The sequence below is a fragment of the Mandrillus leucophaeus genome, unplaced genomic scaffold, assembly GCF_000951045.1.
Source record: "Mandrillus leucophaeus isolate KB7577 unplaced genomic scaffold, Mleu.le_1.0 Scaffold330, whole genome shotgun sequence".
Classification (NCBI taxonomy): Eukaryota; Metazoa; Chordata; class Mammalia; order Primates; family Cercopithecidae; genus Mandrillus; species Mandrillus leucophaeus.
The window spans coordinates 1335292-1344750 of NW_012103477.1; the positions used below are offsets into that span (position 1 = coordinate 1335292).

A 9459-nucleotide genomic window follows, 5' to 3' on the forward strand; every position below is an offset into this window, starting at 1 on the left:
TGAGACAGACTGTTGCTGTCACCCAGGCTGGAGTGCAATGGCACAATCTCAGCTCACTGCAACCTCTGCCTCCTGGGTTCAAGCCATTCTCCTGCCTCAGCCTCCCCAGTAGCTGGGATTACAGGTGCGCACAACCACGCCCAGCTCATTTTTGTATTTTTGGTAGAGACAGTGTTTCACCATGTTGGCCAGACTGGTCTCGAACTCCTGACCTCATGACCTGCCCGTCTTGGCCTCCCAAAGTGCTGGGATTACAGGCCTGAGCCACCATGTCCGGCCATAAAACTTTTTAAAAAAAATGCATTGCTGTTCTTCAAACATATTTAAAAAAATTTTTATATTTATATTTCAAATTGGTCTGTAGTTGGTTTTCAGTTTTCTTATCAAGTTTGTACTACTCTTATACAATAAGTTGGGCAGTTTTCCTTCCCCTTACATATATTTCTGTAACAGTTTCATTATGTTTTTTGGGAGCCTGGCATTACCCATCCTTCAGTTTGTTAAAAATTGCCTATAAACTATTTCTCATTGGTGCTTTCTGAGGGAGGAAGTGATGCTTCTGACAATCGATTTAGTTCTTTAATTGATATTGGCTTATCTAGATTTTCTATCACTTTATTCATTTTTTAAACTAAAAATTATTCCTTCCAAATTTATTGGAAAACCAATGAAACTTTTAGAAGAAAATAAGAGAAATATCTTTACGACCTCAGGGTAGGAGAATTTTTTAAACATGATATAAAAATTAATGGTAGCAATAAGGGTGCATATTGACCAATTTGGCTGGATTAAAATTAGGAATGCTTCTTTATTAGAAGATATCATGAAGTAAAAACACCAGGGCACAAGATAAATCTGGGTCTAGAGAAGAGATTTGTAATGAAAAATAAACTAAGAAAGAAACAGTACACGAAGAGCTCCTGAAAAGTCATCAGAAACCAAGGCTTGAACTGGCATTTTCTAGAAGGGGAAGCTCACTCTTCCTCACCAACACTCCACCTCCTTCAGCATCCACGCGCCACCTCCTTCTGCACCGACGCGCCACCTCCTTCTGTACTGACGAGCCACCTCCTTCTGACACGCCACCACCTTCTGCACCGACGCGCCATCTCCTTCTCCATCCAGGCGCCACTCCTTCTGCAGCGACGCACTGAGACAGCCAAGTTTTAGGGCTCGCTGGAGAACCTCCCACGGGCCTGAGCACTGGGAGGAAGGGGTGGAGCCACGGAAATTCGTGCCACGTGCAGAGGGGAGGGACCCAGTCCCTTGAGTTCCTGTGTGGCGGGGTGGGAGCAGGTTAACAGGCTTTCCTCTCACTCTGCTGAAAGCTTTTCTATTTTTCCTTTTTAACCCAATAAATTCCATTTTCTCACCCTGACCTTGTCTCAGGAGGTTTGATTTCTGGGGAGGTAAGAGTATAGCAGTTTTGAAACCATTTTAAAATTTATTTATTTATTTATCTGAGATGGGGTCTCACTCTGTCACCCAGGCTGGAGTGCAATGGCATGATCTTGGCTCACTGCAACCTCTGCCTCCTGGGCTCAAGCTATCCTCCCACCTCTGCCTCCTGAGTAGCTGGGACCACAGCTGTGTGCCACCATGCTTGGCTAATTTTTTAAATTTTGGGTAGAGATGGGGTTTCTCCGTGTTGCCCAGGCTGGTCTTGAACTCTTGAGCTCAAGTGATCCAACCCACCTTGGCCTCCTAAAATGCTGGAATTATAGGCATGAGCCACAGTGCCCGGCTTTGAAACCATTTTATGTGTATTGTGGGACTGACTGAATGAGTAAATATACTGATGTGGTGGGAGAGAGGATCTCCCTGTGACTGAAGGAAAATAGGGACATAGAGTCGGGGAAGGTGTGGGAACCCTGTAGGGCTGGATGGAAATTGTTTTTCAGGATGAACCTGTCGGAATTGTATCAGAATACCATGGAGGCGTGTTGGAAAAACGCGGTGGAGGTTCTCACTGGCCAGATCCAGGGCAATGAGAGCATCAAAATAAATAAGAACAGCAGGGGATTATAAGTCTACACTGATGATAAACAGGCAAATACATAGTCATAAATATATGAGTCAGTGAAGGAGAAGGGATGTCTCTTCCTTATTGTAAAATGCTGGCTGATAAATACAGAGGAAGTTAGGGGGAAATCACTACTTTGTACTGACTGGTTTGGGCAGAAATCACCCATGAATGCTGAACTGAAGCAGTGAGGTTGGTGAGGACATTTGTGTGGTCTCAAAGTGTTTTTCCTCAGAGGAGAAGCCAGACAACATCTTGATAGCTGATCCAAGCTGGCACCACCAATGAGGAGGCCAGTGGGCACTGCAGACTTCTGAAGGTGCCTCACGGAGGTAGTGCCCTGGCTGGGCATGCATAACTTGAATCTTGAATCTGAGCACCAAGAAACACCAGACCAACCCAGGCTGAGGACCATCCGAGAGAGTCACTGCTTGTCTTATTCAAAAACGTTGATGTCATGAAAAACGAGGAGAGACCAAGGCACTGTTCTGGTGATGGAGACCAGTGAGACAGAAGAAGTCAATGTCATGTGTGACCTGAACTGGGCCATGCACTGACGGGGGAAATGCTATAAAGAACACCACCAGGGAAACCAGCAGGATTGGAATAGGGGTGAAGATACGATCAAAGTATGTGCTGATTTCAAACTCTCTGCATTTAATAACTCTACTGTGGTTATGTAAGAGAATATCCTCTCTTTTAGGAAAAGCACACAAAGGGGCATGGTGTGTGTAACTTATTCTCAATTAACTTACAAAAATACATACACATGGGAGATGAGATAGAGTATAGCCAAATGTTGGAAACTAGTGAATCTGGGTAAAGAGCAGATGGGAGCTACCTGTGTAGTTCTTGCAGCTATTCTCTAAGTTTGCAATTATTTTGAAATAAAAGTTCTAGAAATTCACCATGTTCAGTGAACAAAGCAAGTTACAGAAGAACAGAATGAGTCCATTGACATGCGATGAAAAAACCTGCACAGCGACACTGCACATTGTTTAGAGAGTCATTCAGGTGTGTTAAAGTATCAAGAAAAGAAGGCAGTGAGGCTCTCAGAATTAAGAATGATGTGGGCTTGGCAGGGGTGCAGAGGGGATACAACAGGGAGGGCTCACTCAATTATTGGTGATGTTTCTTCTGTTGAGGGGTGGCTGGACAACATTTGCTTCTTTACTGTTCTTTAGGCTATATAGACAAATATATAAATCTGTACTCCTTTGTAGGCATATCATATTTCATAATACGTTTTTAAAGCCAAGAATGAATGTAAACATATTACCCCTCTGGCTCCATTTTGTTTTAACAGATGAGGAAGCCAAAGCTCAGTGAAACTTAGAGGTTTGGCAGGGTTGGGATTTGAACCCAAGTCTACTTGCCTCAAAGCCCTCACTGCCCTGTGAACAGCACTTCCTGTTTCCTCTACCTTACAAAGGAGCCCAAGTTAAAACAGAAAAAAAGGAAAGGCATAAATCTCAGTGGGCACTAAGCTGTTTGAAATGACACAACTTCTATTTCTACTCTGTTTCCCTTTGCAGGACCCTGGGGTGCCCATGGCCCTGGGCAGATGTGGGGGCTCTCTCACTTCGATGGATTCAGGAGCAGAAGGGAGTCATGCCCAGGTCTTGTGTTTTCTGGTACCTTTCCCAAGTTGACCAAAGGGATTTCAGGATAGATATTCTCCCCACCCCAAGTAAATTTAAGTTAAAAAGTAACACCTGACAAGGAGGCTGAGAAGTTGCAAGATCAGGCAAACACTATTGGTGCTCACCTTCCATACCGCAACCATTGCCAGCTCCTTCGCCTAATGCTGCCGGAAATAGCCTGAAAGAAGCTTTGAGTTCACCTGGAAAGTGGAAATAATTGCGGCTCCCCTGCTGGGACTATGATCAAATGGCCAGATGGGCCCACATCTGTCACGATTTGCTCCGTGTCCCCTTGTCCTTGTACCAATGTGGGTCAGTTGAATAACACCAATTTCATTTTACTTTTCCAGATCCATAGGGAGTTTCTTGTGGAGATGTCTTTTTGTCTAGCAAGCTGCAGCCTTGCTTCTGTTAATTATCAATTTTTGGTCCTATAAATAATTGGTTTCTAATTGGTATTTGTTTTCGATGTTTGGCGTGGGCAACTGTCAGACAATTTGATTCAAATCCCCCGCAAGTCAGTTCAACTTGTCTGATGTGTTTTCCTCTGTTCCCTTATTCCCTAGTGAAAACACATATGCATTTGAAAATAAACACAGGTGTTGGAGGAGATGTATTGAAATGTTCTCTTGTGTCTGACAGCTGTGCTTTCTGTAGAAATCATGCAATTGTTTCCCCTGTAATTGTGCAAGCTTCCTTGAAGCTTCCAAAGTATTAACACTTGAGTGTATTATTATAGAAACTTAGCATGGAAATAATGTATTATCAGCTCTCTTACAATATTACCAAGAACTTACGGAATTGTAATATTATTGAAAGTCTCTTGGAATAAAAACAGATGATCTTTCTCATCAAAATGTAATCCTTGTTGGGATAAGCAACTTTGTGAAAAATAATACCCTTCTGTAAGATACTTGGGCTTCTTCAAACCAGCCACCTCAGTCTGTTGCTGATAAAATTAAATCCTCACAGTCAAATCATGGAATCAAATCATGGTATCAGGGTACTGGACTGCATTTCCTGGGGTTGTTCAAACACAGAGTTGGTTTCATGTATTTCCGAACTTCTGTTTGTTTGAAAATAGCAGCAGGAAGGAAGGACAGTGTTTCCCCACTTAGCTGCATTCACTGTCAGGAAGAAAGAAAAAAACAAATCAGAAACGAGAGAGGTCAGAGAGACACAGGGCAGAGTTCAGACCGACTCACCCCATCACGCTGTCCCTTTGGGCCTGTCTCCCAGAGACTAAAATTATTTCTCTGGCTGTATTTTCAAAGTGTGGGAAACTTGGAGAAGTGCCTTTGGCTCTTTGGAGGAAAGATAAAATAGGAATGTAATAAAAAAAAGTGCATAGGTTCTGAGACATCTATGGCTTCCAGATAAGTGGGTGCTATGATCAGAATGTTTCTGTCTCCCTAAAATTCGTAGGTTGACATTCCCACCCTCAAGGTGTTGATGTTAGGGGGTGTGGCTTTGGGGAAGTTATTGGGTCATGGAGGTGGAGCCCTCATGAATGGGATTAGTGCCCTTATAAAAGAAGCCTAAGAGAGACCCCTCACCTCTTCACCATCTGAGGATACAGTGAGAAGGTGCCACCTATAAACCTATGCATCTGCCAGCACCTTGATCTTGGATTTGCAAGGCTCCAGAACTGAGAGAGATAAATTACTGCTGTCTATAAGCCACCTAGTTTATGCTATTTTGTTATAATAGCACGAACTAAGACAGAAAATTGGTACCAGAAGTGGGGTTCAAATCCACACAGATCTAAATCTATTGTGCTCGGTCTTGCGGGGGAAGAATGATATCAAAGCGGGGGGTCCCACTGCCCTGCCCTGCCTCACATCATGGGCTCCACTCCCCACAGTTTGTTGCTACACTCCTTGGGCACTCCAGGTACAACTCTGGTGGGCTTAGCAATGTGTACCACACCCAGCAAAGCTGTGGGGGCATGGCTGCTTCTAGCTAGATGGTATGGTTTGGCTGTGTCCCGCCACCCAAATCTCATCTTCAATTGTACCTCCCATAATTTCTATGTGTTGTGGGAGGGACCTGGTGGGAGATAACTGAATCATGGAGGTGGTTTCCCCCATACTGTTCTCATGGCAGTGAATAAATCTCATGAGATCTGATGGTTTTATAAGGGGTTTCCCCTTCAGCTTGTCTCTTATTCTCTCTTGCCTGCAACCATGTAAGAAGTGCCTTTCGCCTTCCACCATGATTATAAGGCCTCCCCAGCCACGTGGAACTGTGAGTCCATTAAACCTCTTTTTCTTTATAAATTACCCAGTCTTGGGTATGTCTTTATCAGCAGCATGAGAACAGACTAATACACTAGATTTTAAAGGATGCCTTGAAGAGTCTTGGGGCTGAAGTAGAGAGGGTGGGGGCACCACTAGAACGATGCCCAGTGGAGCCATGGGTGCAGGGCCACTCAGAGGCATGGAGCTCAATCCCCTGCATGGCAAAACTTTGGTGATGGAGCCTCCACTCCAGTGCGTCCAGAAGATGGACCCACAGCTGCAGTTGGCCTGGAGGGCAGAGCTTGGAGCTAAAGAAGATCTCCCTTGAGTCTTAAGTCTTTGGACTTGCTCAAGAGCTGTCTCTCTCTTCTCTCCTGTTCCTCCCTTTTGGAATGGAAATGTCCATTCTGTACCTGTCCTACGACTGTATCTTGGAACCACGTGGTACATTTGATTCCACCAGTTCATAGCTGGAGAGGAATTTGCCTCAGGATGAATGGTGCCTGTAGTCTCATCCGTATCTGATTTAGATTATATTTAGAGAAGACTTTGGACATTAGACTTTTGAGTTAATACTGGAATGAGTTAAGTCTTTTGAGACTACTGGGATGGAATAAGTGTATTTTTCATGGAGAAAGACTTGAATTTGGAGGGGGGTGCAGGGTGCAATGCTTTGGTCTGAACCTCCATATCCATATGTTGAAATCCTAGCCCCCAGTGCAATGGTGTTAGGAGGTAGGGGCTTTGGGAGGTGATCAGGTCATGAAGGTGGAGCTCTGATAAATGGGACTAGTGCCTTTATAAAGAGACTCCGTACTCCTTCCACCATGTGAATATTCAGTGGGAAGATGACATCTGTGAGTCAGAAAGCGGGTCCTCAGTAGAAACGGAATCTGACAGCACCTTGATCCTGGTGCTGGGATCAAGACCTGTGAGAAGTAAATTTCTCTTGTGTAAAAGACACCCAGTTTATGGTATTTCGTTGTAGCAGTTTGAATGGACTAGAACAGTGGGGTTCTTAAAATTTTTTTTCTGTTTTAAAAAGTCTAGTTTGAAGAGGTATGCATGCATATGATCTAACTTAGAATCATACAAAGGGTACCTGGAGAGAGATCAGTCCCCCTCACTGTTCCCCAGCCTCCCAGGTGCCTTGCAATTCTCTTCCCAGATTCTTGGGTATCAGCCTGTAAGGAAGTTGGGATAGCCAAGCATGCATTCTGTGGACTTTGATTCTGTGTCCCCTTTGCTCCCACTCAGTTGGGGTGTACCACATGTCTTGTGCTTCTTTTGTCATTTAATATGGTCTTAGAGGTCTTTCTGAAGCTAAACATGTAGGTGCACATCATCATTTCATTGGTGACCAAGTAGTCCTTTATGTGGCTGTATCCTGACTTATGCACCAACCCTCTGTGGATAGACATGTGGAATGTTTCCTGTACCTTTTGCTCTTACAAACAGTGCTGTAATGAAGGGCCTTGTACACACAGCATTTTCCATCCTTGGGTGAGTACACTCTAAAGGATTAGCACCTAGAAGCACATTTCTGGTTAAAATAAGCTGTGCCCTTTCTGTGGCCAGCTGACCTTCATAGAGGTTTTCCTGGTCCACGCTGTGCCCGGCACACCTTTGGGTAGGGCTGTGTGCTCATATTTTGGCCATTGCTTACCTGATAAGGGAAAATATACCTCCCTGGAGCTTTAATTTTTGCATTTCTCTGATTAAAAGTAAGTTGAAAGTCATTACACTTATTTTTTAAAAAGTGTGCTTCCTGTTCCGTGCACTGTTATTTCTTATTCTTTGTCTTTTTCTCTGGGTAGTTGGTCGTTTTGTTACTGATTTTTTTGGTGCTGCTTATGCCTTAATGAAATTAGCTCTTATCTGTCATGTGAGTTATATCTTTTTCCTTCCTTCTTATTTTCCCTTCCTTCCTGCCTCTTTCTCATTTCTTCTTCCTCTTCTCACTTCCCCTGTCCTTTCCTTTGTTACTTTTTTATATTTGCAGTTTATTTGTTTTTTGACTTTTGTGCTCTACAGAAAATTTATATTCTTGTATAACCAAATATTAAGTTTTATTTGATAGCCTCTGGACTTTAATGTATTTGCTAAAGTCTTTTCTGTTGCTGTTAAGATTATAAAAGCAATGATTATTTTCTGTTCTAATACTTCCTTAACATTTACATCTTTGAGTCACCTGAATTTACTTTAGTGACATGTGAAAGGTGGAGGTCTAGTGCTTTTCTGCACCACCAGAGGACTACCTACTTGCCGTAGTCCTCACTCTCTGGCATTTCGGTTGGGCCCAGTGACCAAGTCTGGGCAATAGAAGCTGAGCAGAGTCCTGTGAGCTATTTTCTGTCCTGGCCCTTCAAAACTTGCTCCACACTCTCACAACCCTCTCTTTCTTTGCTGTGTCAAATTTGTAGATCATGAATTCCAAAGAGGACAGTGAGAAGATACAGGAGGCTATCTGACCCACACTGGACTGGGTGTAAGGGAAATGCAACTCCTGTGTGGCAGATACTGAAGACCGTTTCTAAAATGCCATTTACATCCCACCCATTTACATCCAACCCACAGTGCATGAGAGCTTCAGACGCCCCTGCTCCTCGCTGTATTAGTCTGTTCTCACACTGCTAATAAAAAGATACTCGAGACTGGGTAATATATAAAGGAATGAGGTTTAATTGATTCACAGATCAGCATGGCTGAGGAGGCCTCAGGAAACTTACAATCATGGTGGAACGGGAAGCAAACATGTTCTTCCTCACATGGCAGCAGCAAGGAGAAGTGCAGAGCCAAGTGGGAGGAAGCCCCTTATAAAACCATCAGATCTTGTGAGAACTCAGTCACCATCACAAGAACAGCATGGAGGTAACTGCCCCTATGATTCAATGACCTCCCACTGGGTGCCTCTCGTGTCACGTGGGGATTATGGGAACTACAATTCAAGATAAGGTTTGGGTGGGGACACAACCAAACCATGTCACTCACCAACATCTGGGCTATTCTGTTTAATTTTATGTTATTTTATTTTTGTCATTCTGGTGGGGACATAGCTGTATCTCAGTGGGATTTAATTTGTATTTCCCTGACTAATGAATGTGACCACATTGATTATATTTATTTGCCATGTGTGTCTACCTCATGTTGAAGTGCCTCTTCAAAGTTTTTGTCAATTTTCTATAAAATTGTCTTTTTCTTGCTCATGTTTAGGGGTTCTTTATCTATTCTGGAAAGGAGTACATTGTTAGATGTGTGTATAGCAAGTAGCTTCCCCTACTGTGTGGCTTGGATTTTTTTTTTTTTTTTTTTTTTTTTTTTTGAAAAGGTATGGCACTTCTGCCCAGGCTTGAGTGCAATGGCATGATCTGGCTCACTGCAACCTCGGCCCAGGCTCAAGCCATCCTCCCACCTCAGCTTTCCAAGTAGCTGAGACTACAGGTACACCCACCACCATGCCTGGATAATTTTTGTATTTTTAGTAGCTATGGGGTTTTGCCCTGTTGCCCAGGCTGGTCTCAAACTCATTAGCTCAAATGGTCTGCCTGCCTTG

The 9459-nt window shown here is 43.6% G+C and overlaps 1 pseudogene; it reads right to left on the reverse strand.

Annotated features, from left to right (window-relative positions):
* Positions 1-8194, reverse strand: part of LOC105545507 — a 61986-nt pseudogene extending 53792 nt beyond the window's left edge.
* Positions 8195-9459: the final 1265 nt, after the last annotated feature.